This window comes from Lygodium microphyllum, chromosome 7, assembly GCF_053477565.2.
Source record: "Lygodium microphyllum isolate KBCC chromosome 7, Lygodium_microphyllum_v1.1.10, whole genome shotgun sequence".
NCBI lineage: Eukaryota > Viridiplantae > Streptophyta > Polypodiopsida > Schizaeales > Lygodiaceae > Lygodium > Lygodium microphyllum.
Window position 1 is genome coordinate 68,248,413 of NC_141141.1, and position 13,254 is coordinate 68,261,666.

Here is a 13,254-nt window from a genome sequence, read left to right on the forward strand (position 1 = left end):
AACTTACATTCACTCCTTCTATTTGTAACAACTTTGAATCCACTGTTCTGCAAATATTTGATATAACTCTCCATCCAGAAGAATGCGCATCGCTTTGCAATGGAACTTCTTGTAGAAGAAACGTATAAGGCTTTTGAGGATCAGCAAGATCCTCATATGTAGTATCCAAAAATGTAGAAACAAGTCTACCAGCACTGCAAAAGGAAGCTTTGTAAGTTCAAAATATTTTTTGTAAATAAAATCAAAGCAAGTAATTTTCTTTCAACATACATTCATGCTTGGCCATGAACACTGCTGAGAGAGTTCATAAAGATAATTTCTCTAGTAAGATAATTAATATAGATGAGAATCCAATGCCCTCTGCAAATTCAAAATAGAGGTGAGCAAAAGAGTGAAAGCAAATGAATATAAATTTTCCTCTACAGAAAAGAAAAATACCTTTCTACATAAGGGAAAAAGATGTGGTAATTTGTCACACTATCGAAAGTACAAAAGAATGGTGCAATATTAGACCTAGATCTTGCAAATAGTTCCACAGAGAGAAGTGGATCAACAATATATATGGTTCTACGGATATCGAGAGTGAGAGAGGAGACCAATGCCCTACAATCAATAGCAAAAGCTATTTGAATCGATCAAAATCAATACAAATTACATATAAAATATACTTGAAATTATAAGCCTTACCTTATGCATAAAAAAATAAAAAAATAAGCCTTACCTTATGCAACAAAAAACAACGGAGTTAGATAGTTGGACATCCCTTTTCTCCAACATGGGCTTGTCCTCGGGAGATATACTAAGGTATTCCTCCTCAGGTTCCGCAGAAACATTCACAAGTATTTGCCCATACACTTTACCCATCCTCTCGTTGTTGACGGGAGCAAGTGATGCGGCTTTCCTCTTGTAAACTTCGTCTTCAGTTTCCAACACCTCCTGAATTTTTTCACTCAAGAAAGACTCCTGCTGGGTGGCACCCCTTGTAGAGTAAAGGTGAGTTACATCCTCAACCTTTAGCTTTTTCCCTTTCCTGGACAATTTCGGGGGAATGTTAAGGATTTCAAGGGCTTTTTGATTGTTGGAAGGCAAGGGCCTCAACACTTTATCAAACCTATACCTGATTCTGCTAATGATGCTGAAATCCTTATTCATAAGGGTAATTCTATGAGTATGCGCAGCAGCAATGTAAGCATCATTCATGAAATCAATAACAAAATTTTCTGTGGCCTCTTGTAGAGCAAGAATGGCTGAGATTTGTCACTTCTTATTTAGATCAGAGACAGTTGCCACTTGAGACAATCTATCAGAGATCTCTTTAACAACTCTTATGAAAGCAGCCTTTGGAATCACATGCTCTGTAGCTCTCTGGGCTTTTCTAATCTCACTGAAACACCTCTGCATGTAGAAGAACCGGGACTTCATCTTTCTCTTTTGTGGCTTGGGAGGCTCAGTGGCTTCAGCAGATGTAGGCTCAGGTACAATTGGAGGGGATGAATCCTTCACAGGGCAAGTCTCACCCTTTGCTTCTTCAACTTCAGGAGAAGAAACATTCACTGAACTGAAATGCTTTAACTCCATGGAAGATGTTAGGCCAACACCTGGTGTAGGGGGGATTTCTATGGCAAAATGCTCTGGGGCCTCTGATGGCCCAGCTTCAGCAATATTTGAAGAGGGCTCCTCCTCAGATTCATCAAATTGTAACTTTCTTCTACCCCCACTGTCCTTCCTATCCACATACACTCTTCTTGCAGTTTGCTTTGTCCTTGCCATACAGAGAAGAAAATAGAAGAGCCAGAAAGAGAAAAAGTGATATAGGAAATTACTCAAAACGCAACAGGCCTAATACGGCGCGAGAAGGAACAAACAAAACAAACGAATAATCACGTTCGCACCGTATCGGAGACGAGAACAAAAATGCCGATATGGCGCGAGATGAAGATTGCGAAGACTATGGAAGGATGCCCTCGCTCCGTATCGGAGAGGACAAGAAGGCCGATATGGCGCGAGATGGAGGTTACGAAAACTACGGAAGGACATCCTCGCTCCGTATCGGTGCACCGACTGAAGACCACCGAAGTGAGGAAATCAATAAAGAGGCACACTCGTTCTGAAGTAAGGACGATAACCGATACGATGCGAGAGAATAGAAACGCAGTAGATGCAACACTTGGATCGCACCGTATCGGCAAGCAAAGCGCAAGAGCTCGAGAAATGTAAAGTGTACACGTAGGCAAAATAACCCCTTATATACCCTCGTCAATCATGACACGTGTCAGACACGTGTCTGGTACGGATTGTGCCACGTGTCCGCATATCGTGCATATGCTACGTGTCGACTAACGATCGGTCCATGTGTTTGCCACGTGTTTGTTGGCCACGTGTCGAAGCCCAACGGATAGTGCCAGGTGGCATTATTGCGCGCCTACATAAGGGGGTGTCCCTCATCCGTACGGCTTTTTTCACTTTCTTTGTGGACCTCTGTCTCTTCTCCTGATACGGCACGAGAGCGAGTGTTTGTCTTTCGCGCTTTCATCTGTTCGCGTCGTTTTGGGCTTTCTTGTTCTCCAGAGTCTTCCTTCGGCATGCCTCCTAAGCTGATAGTGCCCGAGGTCGCGTGATCACTAATTTTGGCTCTCTCTTCTCGCATTGTTACAGTTGCGGCCCTTTGGTTAAAGTTCCTGGTTTGAATTACTGATACGGCGCGAGTACAAACATCCGTGTCTAGCGTTTGAGTCTTATCGCGCCGTATCAAGCACAAGTTGGAAACATGTCTGAACCCACAGATTTTCTAGGCTCCAAGGTTTTGCCATGAACTGGTAAAAGAAGAAGGCTTTCAAAAGGCTCAAGGGCTTCAACATGTGATGAGCCTGTGCATTCTGTTTCTTCTCCATGCTCTGCCACCAGTGTCAGAATGCCAAGCACATCTCCAGGGAAGCGAAAGTCGGCAATGAGAGGTCTTGGAGTATCAGAGCTTACTGATATTACTCCATCAGAGAGGCTTCTTGATTTTATCCTTCAGAATGACATGGATCTCTCTTTCTATGGAGTTGTGAAGAATGTCTTTAATCCTGATTGGGACCTTGACAGTGTTTTGAAATCTTGTAAAAAATATATTTTGGAGGACTTTTGGGAGTTTGAAAATCTAGCAAGTCCTTCTATTGAAGTTGGTACAAATGAATATGTCCATGTTTCCATTGGGTCAACAGAAAATGAAAAGTCAGTGTTTACTAAGAAGTGTGGTACCCACTCTCTGGACAGGTTTTATGCAAGAGACATATTGTGCTCCACTCATTCCAAAAACTGCAAGATGATGACAAAATCTGCTGCTTTTATTGTTTTCACCCTTGTCAAATATCCATTGATCAATGAGGGAGCTGATTTCAACATCTTAACTCACGATCATTGGGCTCAAATCAGCCGACCACAACTACATCCCACAAGTGCTAAACTCCATTCTTTTTTTGGCCAATCATACTCACTTTTAGGAAAGTGCAAAGTCGTAGCCTCTATTGAGTCTGAAAGCATAACCATAATCTTTTATGTGTTGGGCCGAACATAAAAGATGTTGGTAAGGAATCGCTGCTAGGATGGGCCTTTAAAAATAGGTGCATTGCAATGTTGGCTTGATTCACAGCGTATTCATCTCACCATCAACAATGTACACATCATGATAGCTTTCAACAAGGGCAACATGGCTCCATTCAAGCTCGCGAAGCCACCAATAGATGGATCCACCACCAAGTCTAAGGAGGGGGGTTGTGATTTGTCACAACCCACTAAGCCTCAACGTTAGCAAACCGCAGAGATAAAAGCCAAATCCCATGAACCCAAGTTCAAATGGGCACCTAAACATCAAGGACTACCACCAAGAAGCAACCAACCACGACCTTGCAAGGCTAGGAACTCATACTCAAAACCTAGGAAACAGAGAAGAAGCTATCGGCATCAAAAAATGGTCAAGCTGCGATGGGTTCCCAAGACCTTATTGTAGGCGCAAGGCTATTACGAGAGCAATACCTAGATATGGGTGCCTAAAGCCAAGACTTCCACATGCAGTGCTCAAGCACAAACCTTGAGCTTATCCATACACACCCGCATGGTAGTTCAAAACCCGCAATCTAGAACAACTCAAGCTGCAAAGCCCATAGAGCCCAAATCCACTATGCTTGTAGAACCTCAGCAAGTCTCCCGATCAAAACTGTAGCTTGATGCCTCCACACCACCTCAACCTAGCACTGTTAGTGCCCCTGCAGGATTTTGATGTTGCTTTATTTAAAAGTGAGAACATTACAAAAGTGGAAGAGAAGGAGATAAAGTTGAGTGTAAAGATTGAAGAAGGTCCTCTTGATTGTGTCCCAACATGTCCCAGAGTTACCTCATCAACAAAAAGAGAAATGTATTGCTAAATGATATTCAACACTGTTTTTATCTCAGAGAATATTACTGTTTAGCAATCCTTACAAGATGGGACCAAAATTATAAGAATTTTATAGGTTATGAACAAAAATTGATAGCATATCTTGACGTTGAGGGAGAGAATTTTGAAGATAGCTCTATAGCCTTGCATTCATGTATTAATCAGATTGTGGAATATGAAAAAGAGGGGCTACCTACAAGGAAAGAGTTCTCACAAGTTCACCAGAGAGTTGGTATTGATGACATGGGGTATGAAGAGAAAGTGACGTCTCCATTAGAGAAGAAACCAAAAATTTCAATAAATATTTATGTCTATTGAGGTTTATATTAGAGGTTGTTATGCATTATAGATAAATATTATAGGATATTTATTTATTGATATCTTACACTATTGTGATTTATTGTCCAAATAGAAATTGAAGATCCATAAAACTTTCTTAGAAGAGCCAAGGGCTCAAGGCCATTGAAGCTTAACAAACGTCAAGGCCTTGGTCATTACATTGGAAGCTTAAATAATCAAACATTTTTAATTTATCCTAGCAAGTTGCTAAGCGCTCTCCAAGTCTACCAATGATGGCTTTAAAAGCTATCTCCAAAGTGATTGGATCTCAAGTTTTCAATAGAGGATCGAATAAGATAATTTTAGTAGAGAAGGAAGAAGCTGTAAGAGTTTTTGGCTTCATGTCTACATATCGTGGATCTAGGGTAGGATACTTTTGAGTTCTTAGCTCTTATTTTGCTCTTCCATGTAGGAGATACCAAGAATTTGAAGCTCCTTCTAGGCTATATGAAATAAGAATTCTTAAAATGTAGAGGTCTTATTGAGTGGAATGGAACAAAAGATTTCTCTAAAGGCCTTACTGAGTTGCTTGAAACTAGAGGCTCTTTTACAACAAAATCTGACTAGGGACAACTATCCAGATCCTACATGGAGCACATGCTCAAAAGAGAAGCAAGGAAGGAAGCCTATAGTTTCCTAGACAGCTTCTCAGACTAAAACTAGGTGTAGGCACATCCTAACAATAGACATAAGACAAATTTGCAACCGAATGGGCTTCTTTTCTTTTTGGGAGATGAGAATATATTGTAAAAAGTGTACATAAATTTTCATATTTCCTATACTCAAATCCTTGTAAAATTATGCATCCCATATTGTATAGCATCGCATTATGCTACTAATGCACATGCACAACTTTTCCTCACATTTTTAAAACTTTCTAGTTTGCCTTCCCTTTTCTTATTATTCTCTCTAGGATATGAAGGGAGATTCCATGCATTGTCTTATACCACCTGGTGCATCATCCAATTTGGGACTCTAATCATTCAAGATTACACTTGATTAATTGAGATTAGTAGATAATATAATTCAATCAAGTGCCTATAAAAGGGAGCCCCTTTGAGCTTTCAAGGAGAGACACACATACTCCATTCTAACACTATCTTCGTATCTCTATTATCTTTCTCTCTTTCACCATTTCCCTATCCCTCTCCACTCCACTATCCTCCTTTTTCACTTCATTGCACACCATCTCCCTTCTCTCACTTCCCCATCTATGTCTCCCAACTCTATTACCCTCCTTGCTCCTACTTCATCATATCCTCACCCTCTTCTACCTATACTCTCATCCTCTCATATCCTCCATCCCTCCATTATCCCCACCCACCCCATTCCACTACCCCCAAACCCCTCTGTATCATCATCATCTCCATCCCCTCCTCCTCTTTCTCCCTATGTATCGTCACTATTGTCACCCCTCTACTTATGTGTGCTTGTCCCCTCCACCATTTTGGGTTGGGATACATGAATTATACCTCTAAGTATTTGTGTATGAAATTATTTACTTTGAATTACACTACAACTTCTCGCTTTCTCTTTTTACATAATCACCATCATTATGTCTCTACTCATGTGTGTAAAAAGTGTCTTAGTCCATATCTAATTTGGCTAGGTGGTTCCCCTTTCACATCCCTTAATGTGAGGCGATTGATCTCATTTGTGTAGAGGCCACAAGTGCGCATTCTTTCCCTTATCAATCGATCAAGAATCTAATCGATAAAGAAAAGAGGATAGTATTCCTTAGCTATCAACTTGTTGAGCTCCTTAAAATCCACACAAATGCATATTTGACTTTTCTTTTTCTTTTTGATCAATTGACGAGTACCATTCAATATACTCAATAATAAAGATCAATATTGCCTTTCTTAGGCATATCAACTCAAAAAAAGGCACTCTCAACTCAAAAAGTATTCATTTGACCTTTTTCCTTATAGGCTTGTTGCCCTATTTCAACATGATCATATGCATATAAATAATAGGGGAAATTCCTGTGAATTCATCATAACTCCATAAAAATATGTCCCTAAACTCCGGTAGGAGTTCCATATAATCCTTACACTCATCATTGAATAGTATAGTGTCTATTTTAATTGGATAGGGATCATTAAGAGTTCCAATATATAATTCTATAACATCAGTATCACCAATTTGATCTTTTGTCCCTATTAGCTCATTCAAATACACTTGGTAGACTTCTTCTATGCTAGAACCCTCTTTGAATTCACTTGAGTTGGAGGTCCCAATTGCGGAAGTTCCCTCAAGTGTCTCCCATTCAGTAGTGGGAGGTAATGCCCTTTCATTCAATGGGCATCTTGGATAAGCATCCAAAATTTTAATCCCATGCCCAAAGATTAACTGAGTGACTTGGATATCTACCAAACAATCAAAGTGTAAGATGTATGGTTGTCCAAGCAACAACTAATAGCTTGGACTCCTAGCAAATTGCATGACGTGGAAGTCAAAAATGCACTTGATGTGAGCTATTATCACATGTACTTGAGATACCATTCCTTCCAATTGTCTTAGAGTGTCATTAACCATTTTTGGAACAATTGTAACATCCTTTTGAGTAGCCAAACCTTTCCTCTCTAATAAATCCATGCTCAGAATGTTTACAGGGGTCTACCGTTGCACTTTCAATCAAAATGTCATCCATATAAGCTTGCATCCTAGGGCAATGTTTCTCCACATGCTCCCACCCCTTCTTACGCATTGCTATCAAAGAGTGCTTGGGAGATGATGAGTCCCTACGATGCCATTTCTTGCAACTAGAATGTCTAGATGAGACTCGTAGGATGGCCCTAGAGTACATGGAAGCCATGCAAGCTCGTAGAAAGGCCTATCATGATAGCTTCATCAAGCAGAAGGAGTTCAAGGAAGGTAACTTAGTCCTTGCTTATGATTCAAGATTTGACAAGTTTCTAGGAAAGCTTCAACAACAATGGATGGGCCCCTATACGATACTTGCTGTCAACCCTAATGGCTTTGTCCAAGTCCAGACAGTCGATGCTTTTGATGATCCCTTCCTGATTAATAGCTATCACCTCAAGATGTATTACCCTCCCTAGGGATCCTGACAATCATTGCTGATAGCTCCCTCATTCTTTGCACGTCGATCGGTATAGCTTTACCTATTTCTCTCTTGATAGCCCTTCTACTTATCATGATGAGGTGGTCTTGCTCTATTAGTCCCTCCTAGCCACCTTCCACCCCAATAGTGCTCTCTTTCCATTTGATCCAATAGAGGTGGTGAGGATGGTTCTGATACATGGTGCTCCTGCCATTCTCCTCTTTCAAAAGAAAAATAAGAACAAAAAGAGAAAAAAACATATAAACATAATCGATCATGGGAGAAAAGGACTTCAATCCCTGTCATGCTGACCTATTTTTCAAGAAAAGGTGAAAACACCCTTTGGAATAGGAAAAAAGAGGAAATATAAAAACCAAAAAAGAGAAAAAGATAAAAAAAATATCAAAATTGTTGTGGGAGAAAAGGAAGAAATTCCTTGTCATAACATGCCTCGTTCCAAGAAAAGGTAACACACACCCTTGGACAGGAAATTGGATGTGGAAAAGGTGGTAACATCCTGTAGTCAGGAAAACTAAATCACTAACAGAACTCTTTCACAAGAAGTTTCAAAGTCATCTTCCTTGGTGCGCTAAATCTTGCAACCCCAATAGTTCTTCCTCCTACAACAGACGATATTTTTCATATGTAATTTAAGTACTAGACATGTAGGGCACCCTGGGTATACCTCTTCATCAACTGATCCAAGTTGGCATCATTAACACGACAAAGCCGATCTCCATCGATAAACCTCGAGCGATGAGAGCTATCATCCTAACCGAATGGGAAAGTGAGTATGGACTGCCCTTAGTATTTATTAATAGAGTGAGAGACAGAGGATGGGGTGAGTGACCAGTCCTTACCCTTTCTATCCAATAGAGAGGTGAGATGTGTGAATGGATCATTGCACGCATGGGATGGGCCTCTCAATGCACAAAGCACAAATTTGTTCCTATGCATGGCACTCTAAGGCTCCTTGGCATTCCTTCTCACATTGTATGCCAGCATAGGGTGGGATGCACTGTTGCACCATCAATTGCACACAAGGCACACAACCTTCACACAAATGGTAGTGAGGATTCAATCAAGGGGATGTGAGAATCTCAGTTGTCCTCTTGTAATCATCAAAAAAGCATGAGAGACAAAGGGGGGCTGAGTGTGATTGATTCCCCTTTCATTAACTAAGAGGTGAGAATTGAGGGACGTTCCACACTTAGAGACAAGTATCCTCTTGTTTTCCTATGCACCCACCTTAGGAGAAGCCTCCTCCTCCATCACAATACACCTCATTTTGTTTGGCGCACTGCACAATAAGGCTCCTTGGCCTTCCTTCTTGCACCTATGCCAAATGGGTTGGGACACACTGATGCACCATCAATTATGCACATTTGCATACTCCCTCTGAACCATGCCATTTTCTGATCTCTAAACCAAATGTGAGAAATGGGTTTCAATAATTATTTTTTGAGTAATTGAGTCATGGGTCGAGCGACTAATCTATCGACTATTGAAACCAAGTGATGGATACCTTGCCACCGTCAACATAACAATGTTTCATCAACAAAGCTACATCTTAGGTGCTGCTGCATGGTCCCTACCATGATGGACGAGTGTGTTGTGGTGAGTGGTGGTACCTCCTACCGATGACTATGATCCTTTATGTGACAACGATGGTTCCCCTTGACCAATTGCAAATCAGACCAAGTTTCTCTACCCTTTTCATTGCAAGAGTTGGTCATGTTTTAAGTATGGGGACGTATGCATATGGTTTCTGATCAAGTGTTAGGCCCATGTCGCATAGTCGATCCGATCTATTAAGGTCTTAAGTGTGGGGATGCGTCCCTGCTCGTCTGCTTTGTATACCTTCATGGACACATCCTATCGGTCAATTTAAGCATACCTAGTCTTGATCTTACCCTAATAGGGTCCCTTACCCAACCACCCATCCTCTTTTCAACCTGTCTTGGGGTCCTTGTCCATGTATTATTATCCTTTGTTTTTTTGTGTTTCCATGTGAATGCACCCTACGTTCACCCAAATTACAATTTGACCTAATAACCTTATTTGTTCCTTTGAATTAGCTAGTTTTTCTTTTTACAACCACCAATTCCGTGTTGAGAGATCGAGCTCCACTCGCGATATGCCAGGGTGACCGTTGTGCATTTATGTCACCGACTTGTCAGTTGCAGATGTGGTTGGTACACCGCCCATGAATAATAGCTAGACAACAGCTATCCTTATCTACTCTAGTTTGTGGCTCAGTTAGTATGCCACCTTAGTTAGTTGTCTTTGGTTTGAGACCCATATATAGGGTTCTTCTATTTCTTTGTATGAGACTTCTTTTGGCTTACACAACTAAGAAGAGGAAAACTGTTTTCAGCCTCCACCCTTGTGTGTATTCCCCCATTGTGCAAGCAAGAAAGCTACAAGTGAGACTCCTTCCTTCTCTCCCACAATCTTGACATGGTATCAGAGCCTTGTTCGTGGTAAGGAGCTCAAGAAAGCAAGCCAAGCTCGCGGTGTTCTGATAAGAGGAGCAGTGTTGCTTTCATTTTCTGTTTTGGGAGCAGATCTCTGCAGGTAGCACAGCCGGAAATTGCAAGAGTGCATTGTCTCAGTTTGAGACGCCCTTCGCGGTGAAGCAAGAGGGCAGTATATGCTGCGGGAAAGGGATTTATCTCTTGGCGACCCTGTTTTTTTTATTTGAGGCCATTTCAGGGCCTGTTTTGGAGGCGGAAGTTTTCTGCACGCACTCAGGAAAAGGCCTTGTTTTATGCTGTGCGACCACTGTTCTACAGGTCGGTGAAAAGTTACTATAGAAATTGCATCGTATGCTTGTGTGCAGAGACATTGGGAGTTTCAGAATCATCCTTGGTTCCTGTTTATGCAAAATCGTCACTAGGAAGTGACTGTGTGGTCAAATACCACTTTCGCCAGTTTTACAGATTTGCCCTTGTGAGAGTGAAGCTGAGTTTTTGCAGTGACAGAATTTTTCGCAGTGTTCTGTAATGGCGTCTGATTCTCTTTCACAGATTGTAACTGAAAAGCTTGACAAGAACAACTTCCAGGCATGGAAGTTTAGAATGACGAATTTCCTTATGGGAAAAGGATATTGGGAATTTGTTGCAGGAAATGAAGAAGAACCAGTTCTTCCTGATGTTCCCAATCAACAGCAAATGCAGGCATTTAAAGAATGGCATGAGAGAGCTAGGAAAGTTATGTACTGGCTGTCTATCAGTATTTCAGACTCTATGATTGTGCATATTCAGGATGCAAGTACGCCAAAGGAGGCATGGGATACTTTGTCAAAAATGTATAGCACAAATACACAAGCCAGGAAAATGCAGCTCAAGCAAGAGTTGCATAATGTGCAAAGAGAAAATATGAGCATCAATGACTACCACATGAAGGTGAAGAAGATTGCAGATGCACTTGCTATGGTTTTTGGGCATTTCAAAACTCTTAAAGCTATGGTTGAAAAAGAAACAGGTCTGCAGATAAAATGCCTAAGGTCAGATGGAGGGGGAGAGTACCTCTCAAATGAGTTTGCAAGGTTCCTGCAGGAGCATGGCATAAAGCAGCAATATTCATGCAGTCATACCCCACAAGAAAATGGAATTGCAAAAAGAAAAAACAGGCATATTGGAGAGGTATCTCGTGCCATGCTCAACGAAAAAGACTTGCCAGATTTTTATTGGGCTGAGGCAGTTGCTACAGCAGTCTACATAATGAACAGGACTCCCACTGCAGCAATACATGGCATGACTCCAGAGGAGAGGTATACTGGTAGGAAACCAGATATTTCTCATTTGAAAATTTTTGGCTGCATTGCCTATGTTCATGTGCCAGATGAGTTGAGATCCAAGTTGGATCCAAAAGCTGAGAAGTGCATCTTTATTGGTTATTCTCCGCACAGCAAAAAGGGTATAGATGCTATAACCCTTCTACTCGTAAGTTTACAGTGAGCAAAGATGTTGTTTTTGATGAGATGAGTAGCTGGTATAAACCAGTAAATGTGATTGATAATGTAGATGCACAAAATGGTAATGTTGCACAGAATTCTCAGCAGCAGTAACAAGATATTAGTGGACCTGGAGCGTCCTCTAGCAGTGGTTCACATTCTTCTCCATGGACAGGTAGATTGAGATGAGGAGAATATTCTCAAAGCAATGCAGATAGTGGTATGCAGGTATCACGAAAAGGAAAAGAGAAGGTAGATCAGCCCATGTTTGATGTGAATGCAGGTCACTCTTATGTGGATGGTGAATCCAGTGGCTCAGAACAGAGCATTGATGATGAGTTGGGTATTCCTTCTATTGTTACACCTGGAGTAAGGAAGACCAGGGATGTTTTGAGAGCACCTGGGAGTGAACCCACTTTGCGCAGGTCTACCAGAGTTAGGTATCCTGTGGATAGGCTGAAAAATGATGGATTTACAGCCATTCACTATGCATATATGGTCAAGGTGATACAGGAATCAGAACCCACTTCTTTTAAGCAAGCCATGGGAAAAGAAAAATGGGAGAAAGCCATGGATGAAGAAATGGATGCCTTTGAAGCAAATGCTACATGGAAATTGGTACCTTTGCCTAAAGGTAAGAATGCAATTGGCTGTAAGTGGGTTTATAAGGTGAAGCACAATGCAGATGGTTCTGTGAACAAATACAAGGCAAGATTAGTAGTCAAGGGGTATGCACAAACATATGGCATTGACTATGAAGAAACATTCAGTCCGGTTGCAAGGATGGCAACCGTAAGAGCAGTCATTGCTATGGCTGCATCAAAGGGATGGTCTTTACATCAGATGGATGTAAAGAATGCCTTCTTGCATGGTGATTTGCAAGAAGAGGTCTATATGGAGTAGCCACCAGGTTATGTGCATGATGTTCATCCTGAGTTTGTTTGCAGGTTGAAGAAAGCTTTGTATGGCTTGAAGCAAGCACCTAGAGCATGGTCTGACAAGATAGGACAGTATCTTGTCACTATTGGCTTTCAGATTTCCAAGGCAGATTTCTCACTTTATGTGAGAAAAACAGAGAAAGGTATTATGCTACTTGTCATTTATGTTGATGATTTGATTATGACAGGTGACAGTGATGAAGATATCCTTCATGTGAAAATGCTATTGAAGCAGAAGTTTGAGATGAAGGATTTGGGAGAGCTGCGTTATTTCTTGGGCATTGAGGTGATTAGATCACCAAGTGAGATACAGCTCTTGCAGAGGTAGTATGGATTGGACATGCTGTCCAAATATGGGATGACAGGCTGTAAGCCTATTTCAGTTCCTTTGGAGCAGAATGTGAAGCTGAGCGCAGATGCAGGTGAGCTTCTGGAAGACCCTACTATGTACAGACACATAGTAGGAAGCTTGATTTATATGACTATTACCAGGCCAGATTTGAGCTATGCTGTTGGATTGGTAAGTCAGTTTATG